This window comes from Clarias gariepinus, chromosome 21, assembly GCF_024256425.1.
Source record: "Clarias gariepinus isolate MV-2021 ecotype Netherlands chromosome 21, CGAR_prim_01v2, whole genome shotgun sequence".
Taxonomy (NCBI): domain Eukaryota; kingdom Metazoa; phylum Chordata; class Actinopteri; order Siluriformes; family Clariidae; genus Clarias; species Clarias gariepinus.
The window spans coordinates 3,107,035-3,125,825 of record NC_071120.1 but is presented as its reverse complement, the minus strand read 5'-3'; the positions used below and the strand labels follow the sequence as shown (position 1 = coordinate 3,125,825).

Sequence of the window (18,791 nt, the reverse complement as noted above, 5' to 3'; positions counted from 1 at the left end):
ACATTACAACTATCTATAAATACTTTTTAAAAATATTATGTATAAGATTTGTACATTTGTAAGTATGATGTAAGTATTTCAAATACTTCTTGAGATCAACATATTTCATGCATTTTAAGTATAATATCACACTTACTGTATATAATATACTCTTATGCAAATTAGCTGTTTTATGTTATCTGCCTAATGATGACTTCCACTTCCATCAGCACCTCTTTGGACTGTATTAAAGCCAGACATTCTGTTCTTTTACTTTGTCACCATAACTAAGAAACAAAACCAAAAATATAATAATAATAATTAAAGCTAAAACTGCACAGCTCCATGATATGTTTGCTTCGTTTCAAATCCACTGAGGTGGTGTATACAGGCAAAAATACAAAAGTTGTGTCCCTGTCCAAATACCTGTCTGATATTTGATGAGGTTCTCCTCTGGTGGTGCAGTGTGATTTGTATAAGACATTATGAAATGGTTCTAAAACGCCTCTGGGTGAATTATATAAGTAACTAAGGATTCTCTCATATATTTATTTACAAAGACTTATACTCTAATCCAGTAACCTGGTGGGCCTTTGGGTTCCGTTACCAACGTTATCAACGAACACCATTAACCACTCGGTGAGTTGCACAGTTTTGAAAACGAACGTTAGGGGTTGTTTTATAGACATGTTTGTGAATGCTCGTAGACAGCCACTCTGAAGCGTTCAAAGGCGATTCTAAACGAGTCAAAAAGTCAAGACAGGACCCATCGTCAACATTTCTGTGTCCACCACTCTAGTTAGTTCATCCTAAACAAACCAGAAAAAAGACTCAAAGTGCTAAATACTGGAATTAAGTCGCTTAATCATTCTCCTTTCACAAACTCACTTAACCATAAATTTAATTGTGACATCCATCATTATCCAATTATTTCCTGTCTCAGTCTGAGAAAGGCGAGGACTTCCCAAAAGTCGATGTGTTTATATCCTCCCCCTTATTTAAGTGACTCTACACAACAGCAAGTGACTTGATTTGGAGTGACAATTGGTTGTAAAGTTGTAGCAGGTAGGGGGCGGTTTGGGATTGCACTACAGTATGGTGCGCGTCACTAAGTGAGTGAGAGAGGATAAGGCCATTAAAACTAATTTTAAATCTAATGGAAACACACAGGAAACCCCATCCACTCCAACTCTGATAATCTCCATAATGAACACATAAATTAAAATACCAGGTATTGCTTCACCAGCTTCTCTGGATCTTCATTAAGGTACACGCAGAGACCTTTGAGGATGCATTCTCTTCTGACTTCAATATTGTCAGTCTTAATATGAAGATCAGAGAAAAAAACAAAACACTATGAACACCATTTCAACACACCAGCAGTGTAGGTTTACACACTTAAGAACTTTAAACTAAATGTTAATCCCTTTGGGATAGTATGTTTAAAAGTTTTTAAGACAAATCTTTGTTATTTTACTATCGTTTACTACTTTGTGTTTTCCTTTAATCATTTCAAGCTTCAAATTAATGTTTCTTAACCTAGGTAACCTACCTAAAGATGTCACCTAAGACATAACTTTGCCTGAAATGTGTGAAGAACAGACCATTCCACTTTATATCATTCAAGTTTTACGATAATCACAGTGGCCAATGTGGTAAGAATACCTGCCATGTCCATTAAAGAAGGGACGATAAAAGGGACAGCTTTTGAGTGCTTTGTCAGACGTGTATAATAGTATACAGTGCCAATGCTTTTTCTGTGCTTCAAAACTGCATTCCAACAGATTGCAGAGTTTTATGATTTCAAAGCAGATTTTTCAGGATTTAATGATGCCCCTCACTCTTAAACAGATGACCCCTAATGGGGGAACAGATGTGGTGCTCAAAGTCATTTTTACAATGACCAAGTTTTAAGTGATTTTTGTCACTTTTACATTGGTATCATACCTGGGTTATGGGTGCCATGATGGTCTTGATTTTTTTCCCTTGAACTCCACCTTTCTTGGCATACGCCTTCATCAGGTTTGCAGAGTGAACATCAAGCTCGGAGAAGAACTTTGACTTCAAATGGATCGTTGTGATTCTCTTGAACTCTGTACTCACCTACAAAAAAACAAAACAAAAACTCAGTTACCTTTTTGGTACACATTTGAAATAGCAGTTCTATCTGTTCAAGAAATGTAAATGCATAATACATGTATTTATCTAAATATGAGTTTACTTTGTCAGAAGGCCAGAAAAGGCTGCTATTGCTGGCCTTCAGTAAATCCTCATCAGTTTGAGTAACCTCAGATTCTGTCAACATGTATTGTTACACATCCAGTGCAGTCGTTCTCTTACCTCACGCACACTAAAGAGAGCTGGCCACCTCATTTTAAAATCAGCTATCATGGGGGCCTCCGAAACTACCTCTTGCCTTCTGAGTGCAAAGGTCTTGTCCATCATTGCCGCCAACTTGTGCTCATTGTTTCTCTTATTTACTTCTAAGAGGAGTGCCACTCTTATTACTTCTAGTGTCTCTGGTGTTTCACCGGCCGGATAGGTGGGGCAGTAATTCACTTCGGCTTTTTTTGGCTTCTTTACACCATATGCAGGACTGCATTTGCTCTCAGGTTTGTGTGTTAAGGCATTCACAGTCACTTCAGGGCATCCAAGCCGTCGGAGTTTTGTTCGGTAGTTAGCAAGTTTAATCTTCAGGCTTGTCTTCCATCCACCATACCCAGTCACTGAACCTGGCTCTTTTAAACATGGATTTGTAGTTACCAGAGCTTCTGCTACCTCATCAAACTCCCTGTCAGAGAGGTACACTTTGTACTGGACAATCGTTTTAGCTAAGCCATCAAGAATAGCAGATTAAAGTTTTGTATCAGGATTCAACAAAGCTCCAGTTTCTTTAAAAGCAGCATTGGCCCTGTCTAGCTGTAGCTGACTATCATAAGCAAACCGGGGCATGGGGAAGACAATGGGCCAAACAGTGGATCTCGAGGAGGTGGACTCAGGAGAAGACAATATGTCTGTATCAAATGAGCTACCAGCAGATGAAAGGGATGAGGAGTCATTAAGAGTGCGGGAGGCAGCAGCTGAGTAGAGAGAGAGCGGGGTGCCATCAGGCTGGGCAGGTGCAACCGAGTTAAAGATGACCTTGATGGAGCTTTTGTCCTGGATGTCTGACATTGAGACCAAGTTAGTGAATTCATTCCCAAACTCAACATCCATGAATTGAAGCCTGAAGTCCCCATCTACTCCACATTGTCTCTTAATTTCCTGTACGAGTTCAATGACAGTCTCTGGCATACCACCTGGAAGGATCAATCTCTGGGAATCGTTTTCTCCAAGAATGATTCTGAGTTTCACTGGAGCAGCCATTTCACGATCGCCTAAATGAGGATAGAGAAAATTAAGTTTAAGCAAGGGTAATCTGATTTTAAAACACCAATGAGTACAAAAGTAGGGAATGCCATGCCGATTTAATATGGCTATCAAATAATCATGAAATAAATGAGAGAACTGTGATTTCATAATACCAAACTTATTCCCAAACTGTTTCACTTCCATTTTGCATTCAAATGAATGGGCCGTGATTATCAAAGCAGATCAAAGCAACAAGACCAGGGCAGCATTACCACTACCAGTAGGTGAAAAAAGACAAAAATTACAATGAGAAGGAGAGAGTAGAAAATAAAACGAGGAGGAGAATGATTTGAAGAAAAGTGCTGCTGTATGTGACTCTGTGCCATCCCTCTGCTGTTGCTTTGGTCTGAATCTGTTTCAATTATGCTCCATTCATTTGAATATATGAAATCAAAATAAAGAGCTGGGAAATAAATGTGGCATTATGAAGTCACACTTCCCTGAAATAAGACAGTGCATTGAGATACATTTAATATTAAAGAAAACAAACCTTATGTGTACGTATCTTTTTAATGTCACCAGTCTTAGAGGTCCAACAAAGTAGTCTGCCAAAGGGTAGTCATCGGCTAGTTCACCAAGTTCAATCAGTACAGTTTCTCTGGTAGGATATACACTCAGCTCAAACGCTCTAAAATGTTCCCTGTACCACCCAGAAAGCCTTCTAACCATGAAACACAGTCTCTCCTGAACAACACAAATCTGAAGAATCTCCCCAAAGTCAGGGAGTCCACTTGTAGAACCATGAGCAACTATCATCCCTTTTCTGAAATGTACACCTTTGCTTGACACACACTTGGAAAGGTGAACTTCAGTTGTACCAGGGAAGTTCTTTTCAATAGTCTGAGCTATTTCTTGTTTCAAACAATCCAGAGAGACTGTTGAGACGTTTGTAACCTCTAGGGATGTTTCTTCAAAACTAGATGATCTCAAGTGATATGAAATCATGAGCTGATGCTTAGTGGCTAGCGAGAGGGGCACATTTTTAAAGCAATTGGTGTGTCGCACAACCTGCTTAAAAAAACTGTGTTTGGCCTCAAAACGCATTGTCCAGAGGCACACAAGAGGCCCAAACATCCTAATCAGTTGAGGATAGTGCTCCAAATAATGATGTTTTGGGAGCAATTGCACACCAGGGAAGAGTTCTTGGTACTTTTGTCTGTGCTCAGAAATTTTGCCCTCAAGATAGGCAATGGACTCATCTGTGTGTGTTGGAGCAACCACAAGCTCTACAATGTCTTTTAAGTCCAACAGTATTTGCCATGCCATTTCACCCTCAGGCACCAGGTGCCCAATTATTAATGGGAGTAGTCTTATTAGAGCCCAATTTTCATATGCGTTTCCACCTATTGTAGCCCTAGTTGAAAAGGTGTGAGGGATCACATGCGGCCTATTTGTCTTGTCGGCCCACTTGTAAGGGAAGTGCAGGATGGATTTGTTGAGGGTTTGAAGACTGAAATACTTCTTGGATATAAGCAATGCCAAACACCGTGCAAGCTCCACTGGCACTATGCCCTCAAACAGATCATGCATAATATCTGGAGGATAGCCTGTGTGAACGCTGAAGTGGGCAAGCGTTTTGGTTATAACACATTGTCTTTTCACCCCAAAACAGCTTGTCCCATTCTCCTGAGCTGAGGTCACATGAGAGTCATGGAGTTCTTTTGTCCTAATGGTGAATGCACCTGATTTTACCTCTTTTGTTTGGATGTCTGTTTTTGTTCCTGTGCAAAATCGGCAGATATACCCACTAGAAAAGCTCTCATTTAAACCTGCAATACTGTGAGCCCCCAAGTTATCTGCTGCAACAACCTGAATCGTACCTTTAACAAATCTGCCAAGTAATGAAATGAAAACACCGTCTTGCTCCAGAGTTTTCATGTCTTGAAGAAGAGGATGTAAGACACGGTCATAACCATACTTATTTACATCATCAGTTTTACACAACAATGCCAAGTAAATTGATGATAGTGATGAATATGAGCCTGGAGGCAAATTACTCAGAGTCCAGTAGATTCCACAAAGCTTATGTTTCCTGCGAGAAGTACCCAGAGGATTGCAGACCTCAAAATCATCTACATATAAACGTAACAATATCCTCATCTCATCCCCTGACAGAAAAATGTTTTGCTGAAAGTGTGAACCATCCTGAGGAGATTTGTAAGTGTGGTGTTCACCACTCGCCATTTTACTCTGCTGTGTTCTGTGGTTTTCAACTACCCTGTCCACAACATCTTTCTTAAAGAGTTGCTGCAAAGACTTCAGTACAGGAACATACTGAAAACTTCTGTTTTCTTTGACATCAAGAACATATTCAATGGGTTCTACAACGTTAAAGCTTTCTTGATAATACTTGTTGCAGAGATAAGTTGAGCTTAAGGGACCTCCCTTCTCTATGGCTTTGAGCAATGGATTAGAAGTGCAGAGAGCAGTTGCTACTTCTGTTACCGCAGACCTATCAGTTGTGGGACTATGTTTCTGAAATACCCCTTCAAGAATGTCAATGGAGAGGGGTAATGTTGCTGAACTTAAGTGGTGCAGTTCCTCTAAGAACTCATCAATTTTTTTGCCTGGGACATGTGCAAAATGCTCTAACTTAAGCAACGCTGCTGCAAAATTATTTTCAATTACTTCAGGCAAGTTATTGGTTACATCTACATCAGTATTTGAACACGCACTGTCTGCTTCAACTGCAGAGTCATCTTGATTGCCTGCATCTTCCTCAGGATTATAAGAGGATTCTTGTGAAACTCGAGCGTTTCTAACTATGTCTGGCTTGAAATCTTTCAATGTATGTCGACTGTGTTTCCTGTTCTTGTGAGAGTGAAATGTTCCGTATACATTTGTTTGAAAATTACAACCCCCAAACATACAAGGAACAGTTTCATTACTCTTCAAATGAGTGCCAATGTGTGAAAAATAATCCTTCTCTGTAGGAAGATCACTACAAGTGCACAAATGACAACTACAGTGGGAGCCACGTCAAACAGCCACTTGGAGCATGATAGGTCCATGACAGGACCGTGACAGGACCATGATCGATCCGTGCACGGAATGTGATCCCCCGCGATAACGTAGTTAACGATGCCCCGCCCCATAAACGCCCCCATGCGCTTTCTAAAAAGATAGTTGCAATGCTGTATAATTCCGCCAGATGGAGCATTGACTGCTTCAGTTAACTGCAGTGTCCAAGCAGCCGGTTAATATATTTAATATATATAACATAACTTACGTCAACATAGTTTCATAAAAAGATGATGTGGTAAAAAAGAGGGATAAAAAACGATTCATAAAACAGATTTAAATCCCTCAATACACAATCCATGATGCTTATGCTATTTTAATTAATGATTAAATTAATTAATAAAACTACTTATTGCAATATTTTTCACGACATCCATAATAATACTTAAAGACGGTAACATCTGTAATTTATCTATACCAGTCGTTATAGGTACGGAATACAAATGCGGGCTATGTAGAGTATTTTACATTATGGTGTTTTTATCTATTTCCGTTTAATACACTGGTAGATAATATTTTACTGCAAAGTAAAGCTTGAAATTTAACTTCTGCTTGAGTTTGTTTTCGTTATATTTTTGATGTTTTCGCTGATGTTTTTTTCGCTGATAGTCAAAAATTGGCATAACAAATCGATTAATGGCGCATAATATCTGGAACAAATATCTGTTCATACGGATCAGTATGTCTTTAGTCATTTAACCAGCATAACGTTCCCCCATCGAAGATCTGATGGGACATTAATCACTTATCACTACGGTGAATAAATGCGGCGGCAGAGACAGATTAAATGCCCATAAACATTCACACTTGAACACAATATTAACAGAACTAAACAGTTCCAGAGGGTCAGCGCCTGTTATCAGGACAGGGATCACCTACAGGATACTACTGTATTTTTTACTGCTTATATATTTTTGCCATAGTTTCATTTGGTTTTACGCGATTTCATGTTTTACTTGTTCGTGTGTGTACGTGTGTGTGTGTGTGTGTGAGAGAGAGAGAGAGAGAGAGAGAGAGAGCGCGAGAGAGGGCTTATATTGTGATTTGTCCAAGGTTACTAAAGCCTGGCTTACTACTACTAATAAAAAATATTTCAATGTAACCCATGGGTCTCAATCACAAAATCAGCCAACGCTGTAAACAGATGACAAGACAAATTATATAGGCTACCCTGAAACGTTAATTCGAACATAAAAAAAAAAAATAATAATATATATATATATATATATATATATATATATATATATATATATATATATAAACATAAATATAAGATCGACTATTATTGTCAGGGTCAAGTTTACGGGGCTTCTCAGTCTTTCGTTAATTTTACTACTGACTCGAAACCAATGCGGCTTATTAAAGATGCACTGTTTTATTGGACATGGCTGTTTTGTAATGTTCTGCAAAATAAACACTGTCTACGGTTCGAATATACTGTGAACGTCTCAAAGTCACGTCTCTAGATCCTTCTGCAGTAATGTTATCGTGGTGTAAATTATTAACGTGTCGATGTATTTCACTTGCAGACAAAATAGACCATGTCTAGTAACGAAAGTAATGAATTTGTCCCTACTCTTCTCTTACGCAGCACGGCTAAAAAGATAAGAAAAGTTACACCAATCCTGCCACGATGCTACCCTGTCCCAACACTGGCGGGGGAGATGAACTCATACCAAAACTCCAAAACTTACTATTATTTCATGAGATGAAATTAAGCTAGGATGAAGAAAACAGAAATGAACTCTCCTCTGTGTAATATCTAAGTAGAGTGTAACTGGGGCAGCCACAAAATGCCCCCCGTCTAACTCTGATTAGGAAAAGCTCACAGACACCAAACCTGGAGCACTTTGGTGTAATTTTTATTATCTTTTTAGCCGTGCTGCATAAGAGAAGAGTAGTGACAAATTCGTTAATTTTAATAACGTGATGTTTGATTTGATATTATATCATTTCCAAGTTTAATAGTGTCGATTTTAAAGTGCATTATACGTGCGATACGAAAAGGAAGTAAATAAACACGTAGCAATGCAAAGAGGACAGAGCTGCGAAATATTTAAGCAATATAAATTCAACAAAGTGTGATCATAATGGTTGTTGTTGCTGCTGTTTAGGTAATTGGTTCCATCGTGTTACTGAACGCAACTGTGTTCACAAAACCGAGCGGAGGGAAAGAAAAAACACTCGCTAATGCGTTTGAATGAAAAGGGGCGGCGGCTTTTCTTTGAAGATAGCGATTGCGTAATGGGGGGCAATCCGTGCCGGGGGGGGAGGCGTTTTAGGGCATAACACACCTCTGAACTTCTTTTGTCTTGTAAATGATTATCTTCGTTCACCTTCCAATCCCCCACAGCGCACACACTCTCTACACTGTTGCTATGTCTGTTGGGGCACTTAGTTATACACAGCACCTTAATGTATGAAACACTTACTTCCTGGTTTGTTTTATTTTATTTTATTTTTGTTATATATTTAAATATTGCTTATTACCTTTTCCCGCAAAATAAACATTAAACATAAACAACATGTTATCATTGTGTAAATTATTAAAATATTGTCTTTGAATTAAGGACAAAAACAGACCCTGCGCTTGTGTTTAGGACTGATGCTGAACAGCTGTGTTCATAGGTTTAATCAACGATTTACAAGACAACAGTTAAAGCGTTTGTGGATGAGGTGTGTGTGTGTGTGTGTGTGTGTGTGTGCGCGCGCTCCGGCATTTCTCCGTTGCTTTAACACAAACATTTGGGCAGAGACAAGTAAGTCTGAAGTACCCCTCCCCCCGCCAAAAACACACACACACACACAGAGTAATTAGCACCATGTCACAGTCAGTATTCTCCACTGAGGTTTCTTACCTTCCACTCCTTCTAAGTTTGTCTTTGCTCTTTTAATGGAGTTCTTAAAAAAAAAAAAAACTTTTATACTGAGAAAAAATTATGGGTCACATAGTCACAAACTAGCACAGATACATATGATCAAGTGTTTAACTGTTGTTTTAATTTGTTTCTATAACCAGTAATAATAATAATAATAATTATTATTATTATAATAAAAATAATAATAATTATTATTATTATTAGCCTAACTCTTTGTCTATTTAAAACAACGTCGGGTCCCATTTTTGCACATTGAAGTTGTTGGTTTAAGTAAATGTATTTTTAAATACACAAACAATCCCCCAACAATTAAAACACGCACAGATGACTTTAAAAATAAAATTTATTCTTCCAAAACTAGTCAAAGGTAAAACAATAATTTGTATAAAACAGGTAAAAACATGTTAAATTTTTGCTTAAAGGTCATTAAAATACCCGGATAACACCAGCTGCTTATCAGTCTCTATCTGGTTCTTTTAAATTAAAATATCATTTTTAAAAAATATTAAAGAGGGAACTGTTTAATTCTTTGTTTTCCCCCTAAAGTATCAGACGTTTTGCAATTCTATGTTCAGAACATACAGTAGACCTGACCAAACATCATTCTAAAGCTGTTGCACTGTGACGTCATCCCTCCTACAGCTCCCTCAACAGCTTGTTCAGGCTCCTCCAGTAGCTCCAAAAGGCCAACCGTCATCCGTCTGACCCCCCAGTCCTCCACAGCAGAGCTCTGATTAACGACATCAGGAGAATTTAGTGAAGACAAAGATAAATAAACTTTACAGAATATCTAGTTGTAATAAATATAAAAGATATTAGTAAACCTACACCACAGAGTGTGTAAAATACTGTTTTGGGGAATTCTGGAATGTAAATAAACTGGGATAACTTTAACCATTGAACTTTGTTAGTGTTAACCCCGGTCTGTCTGTATTATCGTCTGCATTAAATTAAAATGCGCTTTTCATACAAATAAGTTAGGCGATATAACACTCGTATATATTAGTTCATCTCTGAAGCCAAACTATAACTTACCCAGTACTGAAGCCCCCCACACCTCCTCACACACCTCCCCACACACACCTCCCCCTCCTCACACTCCCTAAACTGATAAACACTTCAGAGTTTTTATCCATCTCGGTAACTAAGCGCTCGCGCTACCGCGCAAAGTCACGGCCAAATTGAGAAAAATATAAACCGGGTTATGAGCGTTTAGCTCGCGAGCTCCTGTACATCTATCCTCAGCTTGTGTCCTTCATGAACTGCATCACATTATATTCACAGAAATAACCTGCATATTAACTCTTACCCAAAGAATAAATAAATGCTGAATTTATCCAGACAGCACGCGGTCAGATTCTAAAGGCATTTTTATAGAGCACAAACACTCTTCATCCGGTAGTGCAGCTTTTGTAATAGGGACATTAATAGTATTTTCGAAGCTTTAGTGTCTTTTTAGTTGAAGAGGAGTGACATTGTGAGTTTGTGACACTGACAGTAAGCTGTAATGTTAACTCCAGACCTGGTAAACAGATCATTAAGTTATCTAAAGTTACATCTGACCGCTGCTGGTGCTGCCAGTGATTTTCAAAATGGCCGATAAAAAAAACTAAACTGGGAAATAAACTGTAAACTAATCCCAAACAAATTTTATAAATTAAAACACCACTTACCGCGAATAGTCCATTAAGCCGCCATCTTCATCTCTAGTGCAGTTTGGTAGCGTCAGTTCGGCGGGGGTGGGAGCGGGTTGTTAAAATCACGTGATTGCAACTCAGCGCAGCTAAATTGCTGGCTTGTGTTAACGTGTCCTTGAGAACAAAGCGCCATCTAGTGGTGGAACCAGGTAAATGCATAAATAGGGCTTGAATGGGCGTGTTTACTGTGAAATCTTGACACGCCTTTCTCGAAGAAAAAGGAGGGGGGACTACGGCGTGCATAGGGCAGCCGTACGCCATTCGTACGCCATTCACACGGCCGCGGCTATTTGGCGTGGCTCCATCTGTATATATATATATGGTCTACCTAATAAATAAATAGACATACAGATAATAAATCTTGATTGTTTATAAATAATCTGTATTCATATGTATAATCATATGTTGATAGGCACTATTTTGTAAAACACATTTACTGCCACTGCCATAGACATCCCAAAAAAATAAGCCAGATTAGGTCGTCAAAATGACGTCAAAACGACGTCCAAGTTGGGTCATGGTTGGACGTCCAAATAGTGGACCTAGTTTGGACGTCAAAATGACATAAAAAAAAATAAGCCAGATTAGGTCGTCAAAATGACGTCAAAACAACGTCCAAATTGGGTCATGGTTGGACGTCCAAATAGTGGACCTAGTTTGGACGTCGAATAGATGTCCAGGACTGGTCATGGACCGACAGACCCAATATAGACGTGATCTGCACTTCTATCCGACGTCCAATGTTTAGTGGGGTGTGCTTTTTCCCTTATGAATGTGCTTTTTTTCCCTTATAAATGTGCTTTTTTTCCCATGAAAATGTGTGCTTTTTCCCGTGTAGCCGTCTGCTCTTTCCTGTTTGTGCGCAACTACTTTTTTCCCGTGTGAGAACTCTTTTTCCTTCTGTATTTTGCAAGCTAAAAGCTAAAGCTAATGCGCAAAGCACTATGGGAGTGGGGTCAAAACATAACTGAACACGGAACCTTTCCGGATATCAGCTCCAGGACTTAACATCATGGAGTATACAGTGAATTATAGCGTGATAACGTTATAATATTCACTAAATTTTCAACTGCACACACTTACCAGGTAATGTTTAATATATAAAATTAATCAGATGTTACTGTTTTAGGCACTAATGATAACTTTGTAGCAGTGTTAATACTATCGGAGTGTTTGGGGGAACTGCCGAGCCGAGTGTAAATGGCAGTGATTAAAAGAATTATTATCTGATTTAGACCATTAAACACTGATGTAAACCATCAGCTCCTCTGACATCAACTGCTAGTGCTTAGCATGGGGAAACTAGCTTGTTCATTAATATATATTAGTTTAATAGTGTATTTGGACACATATACGTGATGTAAACAGTTAGCTTTATTGTTTCTGTAAAATGCCTTTCCAAATATGAATCTATAAGCAAGTTAATATAATTATGCTAAGCGCTAGCTTACTAAAAGAGCTAAGATAGCAGCAACTATTAACTGTTGCCTATCAACTATTGCTAATTATCCCTGAGCTGCTCCTGTTATGCTAAATGTTACAGATGGTTAACGAATTGTTGTATGTAGTTTATTGGAGCTCCTGAGTGCCATATAATGTATACTGCTGTATAATGTAGTGGTTTTATCATAGCTAGAGATCTTCTGAATAGTTAGTTATGTGCTTACACAATGTATGTATTAGTCAAGAAAAGGGGCTTTTGTTCAGGTTCTATCTATCCTATCATAAAGTCATTAAATATATGTTTATACTCCTTATAATATGTATGATTGTGTATTTTTCTTCTCACAGTGAACTGTGTGTAAATCATCAACTGCCTGTGTATCAGCTGATTTCTACACCAGCTTTACATCCTGAGCAGAAGGTGAGTGCTCAGAACTATTTACCCCTCTTTTTTTTAAGAACACCACTGAGCACATCTTAATCAGGGGACAGGGACACATTTCTCTTCATAGACATGATGTGTGTGTTAATGAATGGTGGAGATGGGGCCAAATTTTGCAGCAATCCTTAATAGCAAAACCAAATAATTGGTTTTAATACACAGCATTACTAAAAGCTTGCATTCTATGAAATTTTGTGTGCGTGCCTGCCTGCGTGTGTCAAACTGATGTCATATGATGTCAAACATCATGAAGTGATATTAACTTGCTTATAAACCCATATGTGAATGTATATTACAGAGATGCCATGGAGCTGCATAGTAACACCATGAAGTCTTTTTACTAGACACTTATATTAACATGTCTTTATTTCTCCCCTGTTGTAGATTGTCGTGGAGAGGACGGACCCTTGATGCTCTGCCTTTTTGCACCACCAATACATACATGTATTTTATTAATTTGTAAATAAAGTCTTTAATATAATTTATAGTTGAGTATTTCTTTCTAGTTTGCTTATTATTTAGCAAAACAGTTAAAGTGCATGTAAAGCATTGCTGCAAATGACACTGAATAGAATCAGATGTTACTCCACTCTGTGTGAGGGTACAGGCTTATATACAGTATGTGATTTTAGCATCAGTAATGTTTTTCTACTAACTAAAGCATGCTGCCTTGGAGATATTAGTGACATCTCTGTTTCAGTTCGAACAACATATTTCATAATATTTATGAATACATTAATGCCATATGTTCAGCGGTTAAAACAGAGGTTCTTAAACATTTTACAGCGAAGGACTCCTTCAACTGTAAAACAAGCACCTCTGCATACATTTACTTATAGTGCATTTCCAAAAATTAATTTTTATGTTATTCAAAAAGTAAAACTTTTTGTTTTCATTTAAATGATTAATGATTAAATGATCCATGAAAATCAAAAATTTAGTATGTCAAAATATTAGAATATTTTACTTCGATCATGGGGAAGACTTCTGACCTAACAAGTTGTCCAGAAGATGATCATCTACACCTTCCAGAAGGAGTTTAAGCCCTCAAGGTCAAACTTTACCACCAACTATTTCACTGACCATTTAGTTGCTTGATTGGCCAGCCAACTCACCTGACCTGACGTTTCATGGGAAAGATGAGCTGAAATCTGGGATAAATTTACAAGCTGAATGCTTTAAGTGTGATCTGCAAACATAACCAGGGTGTCATGTTTAACAGCTTAATCAAATTCAAATTCAAATTTTATTTGTCACATACACTGCAATGGGTTGCATAAAAACACCAACTATTTAAAAATATGTAGGCTTATAAATAGTGGCAACGTATATCTACTGTATGTACTGTGAATGTATGTTCAAGAATAAGAGTATCATAAATTGTCCAATAATTAAAATACACATGTAAACAATGAGTGTGTCATTTGAAATGCCGTTTATCTAAAAAAAATAGAATATTGTGCGAAAGAGTTTCAGCATTAAAATTATTGGGGGGAAAAACACATTCACAAGGGAAACGTCATACACATAGAAAAAATTCCCCCTTGATAATATATGCTTTTTCTCTTGTAAATGTGTTTTTTACCCTTGTACGTGTGTTTTTTCCCTTGAAAATGTGTTTTTCCCCTTGTAAATGTGTTTTTTCCCTTGTGTGTGCTTTTTCCCTTCTAAGTGTGTGATTTTTCCCTTTGTAAATGTATGCTTTTCCCATTGTAAGTATGTGTTTTTTTCCCTTGTAAATGTGTGCTTTTTCACTTGTGTTTTACCCTTGAAAATGTGTGCTTTTTCCCTTGTAAATGTTTGCTTTTTCACTTATAAATGTGTTTTTTACCCTTGAAAATGTGTGCTTTTTCCCTTTTAAGTGTGTGCTTTTTCCCTTGTAAATGTGTACTTTTTCCTGTGTACGTATATTAGTTTCCCTGTGTAAGTATATTATTTTTCTCTTGTAAATGTGTGCTTTTTCCTGTGTACTTATACAGTGGAACCTCGGATTACGAGCATAATTCGTTTAGGAAGTGGACTCATATTCCAAAACACTCGTAAACCAAATTGAATTTTCCCATAGGAAATAATGGAAAATTAAATTATTCGTTCCACAGCCCAAAAAAATAAATACATAAAAATAATTAATACAAAATATTAAGTAAAAATAAAACAAATCAACCTGCACGTTACCTTCCAAAAAAGTAAAAAAAAAAATCCAGGCAGATAAGCGTGCCCCTTTGTGGATGCAGGCGCTGTGTATGTGTGTGTGTGTGTGTGTGTGTGTGTGTGAGAGAGAGAGAGAGAAAGGGCTAGAGTAAGTGGAGACTCTTGCTTTCAGCCCCTCCTGTCTCCCTTTCCTCATCTTACACATTAAAACTTTCTTCTCTCATTTAAACACTCACACACACATTAACGGAAAGACTGTTGTTCTGTTCTTAAACTGTATTTCAAATGTCACACTCATTGTTTACATGTGTATTTCAAGTATTTGCCAATTTATGATACTCTTATTCTTGAACATTCCATTCACAGTACATAGATATAAGTTGCTACTATAAGTAAATGTATGCAGAGGTGTTTGTTTTACAGTAGAAGGAGTCCTTCGCTGTAAAATGTTTAAGAACCTCTGTTTTAACTGCTGAACATATTTGGATTAATGTATTCATAAATATTATGGAATATGTTGTTCGAACTGAAACAGAGATGTCACTAATATCATCTCCAAGGCAGCATGCTTTAGTTAGCAGAAAAACATTATTGATGCTAAAATCACATACTGTATATAAGCCTGTACCCTCACACAGAGCACTCTAAAAAATGATTCTGTGGCCTTGTAAATTTCACAGTTATAAAAAGGTTATGTTACCTTAATAAAATCTCTAAAAGTCACATACATGATTGTTTGAGTTAGACAAATCAAAATAAATGCCTAAAAAAACAACTATTAATTTTGTCTTACATTTACACTATAATTTAAGTTTACTTCACTAGTAAAAATCAGTATTTGACTAACTGAATTATATTTTTAACATGCACTTAATATTTTTTGATACATTTCAATCAAAATATCTGGTAATGGAGTAATTGTACTGATTAGTTTCAAGAATTACAATTATCACTCATTCCAACTCAACATTATTTATGTTTAACAACAAAAACTTAAATAATTGAGTAAATTGCCCTGTGCAAGTGCTCATGGGAAGTCTGGTGTAACATCAGAGACAAGAAGGCTGTGAGAATGGACATGAAGCACCTGGAACATTCTGGAACACTCCTTACAAATCCTGGTGAGTAAACAGCTAACACAAGTTACTGTAATAATGACTCTGTCTGCCTGCACACACAACTTTATAGGGTGTGAGTTACTGTTCTGAATCCTGTCACAGCCGAGCTCCAGAGCTAACGATAGCTAGCAACAGGCCAGTCCTGGGGTTCATAGTGATTTAGCTTGTTTGTTCCAACCACCAAACTGCTCAGCTAAAGCGGCGTTAATACAGACACTTAAACTCTGGTGTAAAAGGAGAGATTTAACACCGAGCAGCAGCGCGTGCATGTCCGGGTTTCTCGGTGCGGCCGCGGTTGTGCCGCAATATTTGAATTTCTCCCGCCAAATGGGTGATTTTGCGCAGCCAACCGCCACTGTGGCGGGGATATAAAACTAACATGTTCAAATAATTACCGCATGTGTACCGGTCCACCTCACACACTGAACCGCGAGTCTGCTCATTTCACTCCGACACTTTAAGGAAGAAACTCAGAACAAATTCGGTTTAAACAGCAGAAATGAGGTGCAGTGTCCGGGTTCTGGCAGTGTTTTATACGTTACTGTATATGAGTATTTATAACATGATTAAACACTGAGCACGCAGCAGCAGATGTTATAAAATAAATGTGCTAAGTAATGTACTAGTAACTAAAGGTATGAAATATAAAGATTTAGTGAAAATACAACATTTCTCTCAGACTTAGAATTGGGAGAAAGTAATATGAAATTTAAATATTTATATTTACAATGTTATGTATGTTCTGATATGTACAGTAAGTAAAAGAAACTAAAACTGATTGATTTTGTGTGTTTGTGTGAAACATGTTATATATTTTCTATATCTCTTTCACAGCACCAACACCACTAATGAAGAGAAGTTGAATGGAGATAAAACAGGAGGTAAATGTCAACTTTTTCAATGTTACAGAAGTATTAAATGTGTAACCATTGAATCAAAGATAGAAATTAAAACAAGGCTTGAAATATTTCACTTTACCTATAATAAGTCTAGACTATACAAGTTTTCCACTCGAGTATACTAGATTTTCCATTAATCAAAGTAAAAAATTGATATAGTTGGTAGTCATGCATAAATAAAGTTGGGTATCATTTTTATACAAGGGACAAAAACATGTACAAGGGACGTTCAAGTCAGAGCGGGACCATTGATTGTGCAGAATAACAGAACACCCCCTTTATTTCTCTCTATATATTTTTTTCTATGTATGAGGTTGTGCATTGTTCTGTAAGAGCAAAATGCCTTTGGTGATCAAAGCAGTCCGTTTTGTGTAAAAGCATTCCACTGAAATGTTCACCGGAATTTTACCAGCAATGGGCTACGTAAAATCAAATCAGTTTTACGTCTTCGTTTTAGAGAATTTTCATCACAAGTCGCGCTTTGACTTAAACACCACTGGTAGATCTGTGTGATGATGTATATTAGTCCAAAAAGTATGTATTTGAACAGAAGTACTATTTTACCAGTCTGGTAGACTTTATATTAATAGTCACACTTGTACTTATTTGTATACTATTGTTCCTTTTTTAGGTGCCAGCATTATGGGATGGCGGTGTAAACTGTGTGCATTTGTCGCATCATCAAAAGGAATTTCGATCATTATGGAGTGAAGCATGGTACTGTTGGTCATGGATATTTAGTGTCCTGTCTTCATTTAGACATTTAGTCATTGCTTCTTTAAGACCTGAGAAGGTCTGCACACACATTTACATGGATCCCACAGTTTGCAGGAAACTGAAGTGTGAAGGTGTGCAATCTTTCAGAAGTAAAATGTGACTCATTAGATTCTAATACAAAAGTCTACTTTCCACATGTTAACTGTATAATACTTGTGGCATAAGTATTGTTTCTGAGACTGTTTACTAATAACATAAATTCAGCTCTTTGTTTATGATCTTGTTACATGTCATTTGCAAAGTAAACCATGTTGAGTTTAGACTTCATGTCTTGTCAAATTTGGCAAATAAATGTTTAATTAAAATGAAAATGTGTGTATTGTTTTTCATTCAGTTAAAATATTTAGTAAATGAAGAACATTTGTTTATTAAATAATAGTATAATTTTCAGTTTCTTCTACCTTCAATTTTATCTACTCAATTATTTTACTCATTTTCACTTTTCATTAACTTCTAATTTTCATTACATTTACTCAATTTTGTACATCATTGTACTAAATATAGTTATTTAGGTTTACTTAATTTTTTTTTACTGACCTGTACTCAATTCTTGAAGTATATTTTACATGATTTTTATATTTTTTTATATTTACTCAATATTTTTAAGTGTAAAAATGTTTCACCAAAAAATTGAGTACAGCACAGTTTTATTTTTTAGAGTGTTGTGTCCTGAACTGTGGACACCTGAGGTTCATAAGTTTATGTGGGTTGATATTCAGAAGAAAAGATTGGAAAAGACATTGACATCTAATCTCTTTTTCATTGTTAATGCTGTGTAGGGTTTATTTCGAACCATCTGTGAATAAAACCATCCAGTCCACAAAATACTGTTTATAATGATTCTGTGTCATTTACCATGCAGTCACAAGTCTGTTTCAGTTTCTGTTCTAAATGTACATCAATGGACAATATCACAATCAGCAGATAACATGTTTCTCTATCAAAGTTTTCTTTGCTAAAAACTCATTTAAATT

The 18,791-nt window shown here is 36.9% G+C and overlaps 2 long non-coding RNA genes across 2 annotated transcripts; both read left to right on the top strand.

Annotated features, from left to right (window-relative positions):
• Positions 1 to 12,001: 12,001 nt before the first annotated feature.
• Positions 12,002 to 13,357, top strand: LOC128509222 (uncharacterized). The gene is made up of 3 exons (XR_008356023.1): positions 12,002 to 12,073; positions 12,779 to 12,851; positions 13,257 to 13,357. It is a non-coding gene; the product is annotated as an uncharacterized LOC128509222 (long non-coding RNA).
• Positions 13,358 to 16,061: 2,704 nt separating this feature from the next.
• Positions 16,062 to 17,801, top strand: LOC128509219 (uncharacterized). Its single transcript, XR_008356020.1, has 3 exons — positions 16,062 to 16,144; positions 16,976 to 17,022; positions 17,672 to 17,801. It is a non-coding gene; the product is annotated as an uncharacterized LOC128509219 (long non-coding RNA).
• Positions 17,802 to 18,791: the final 990 nt, after the last annotated feature.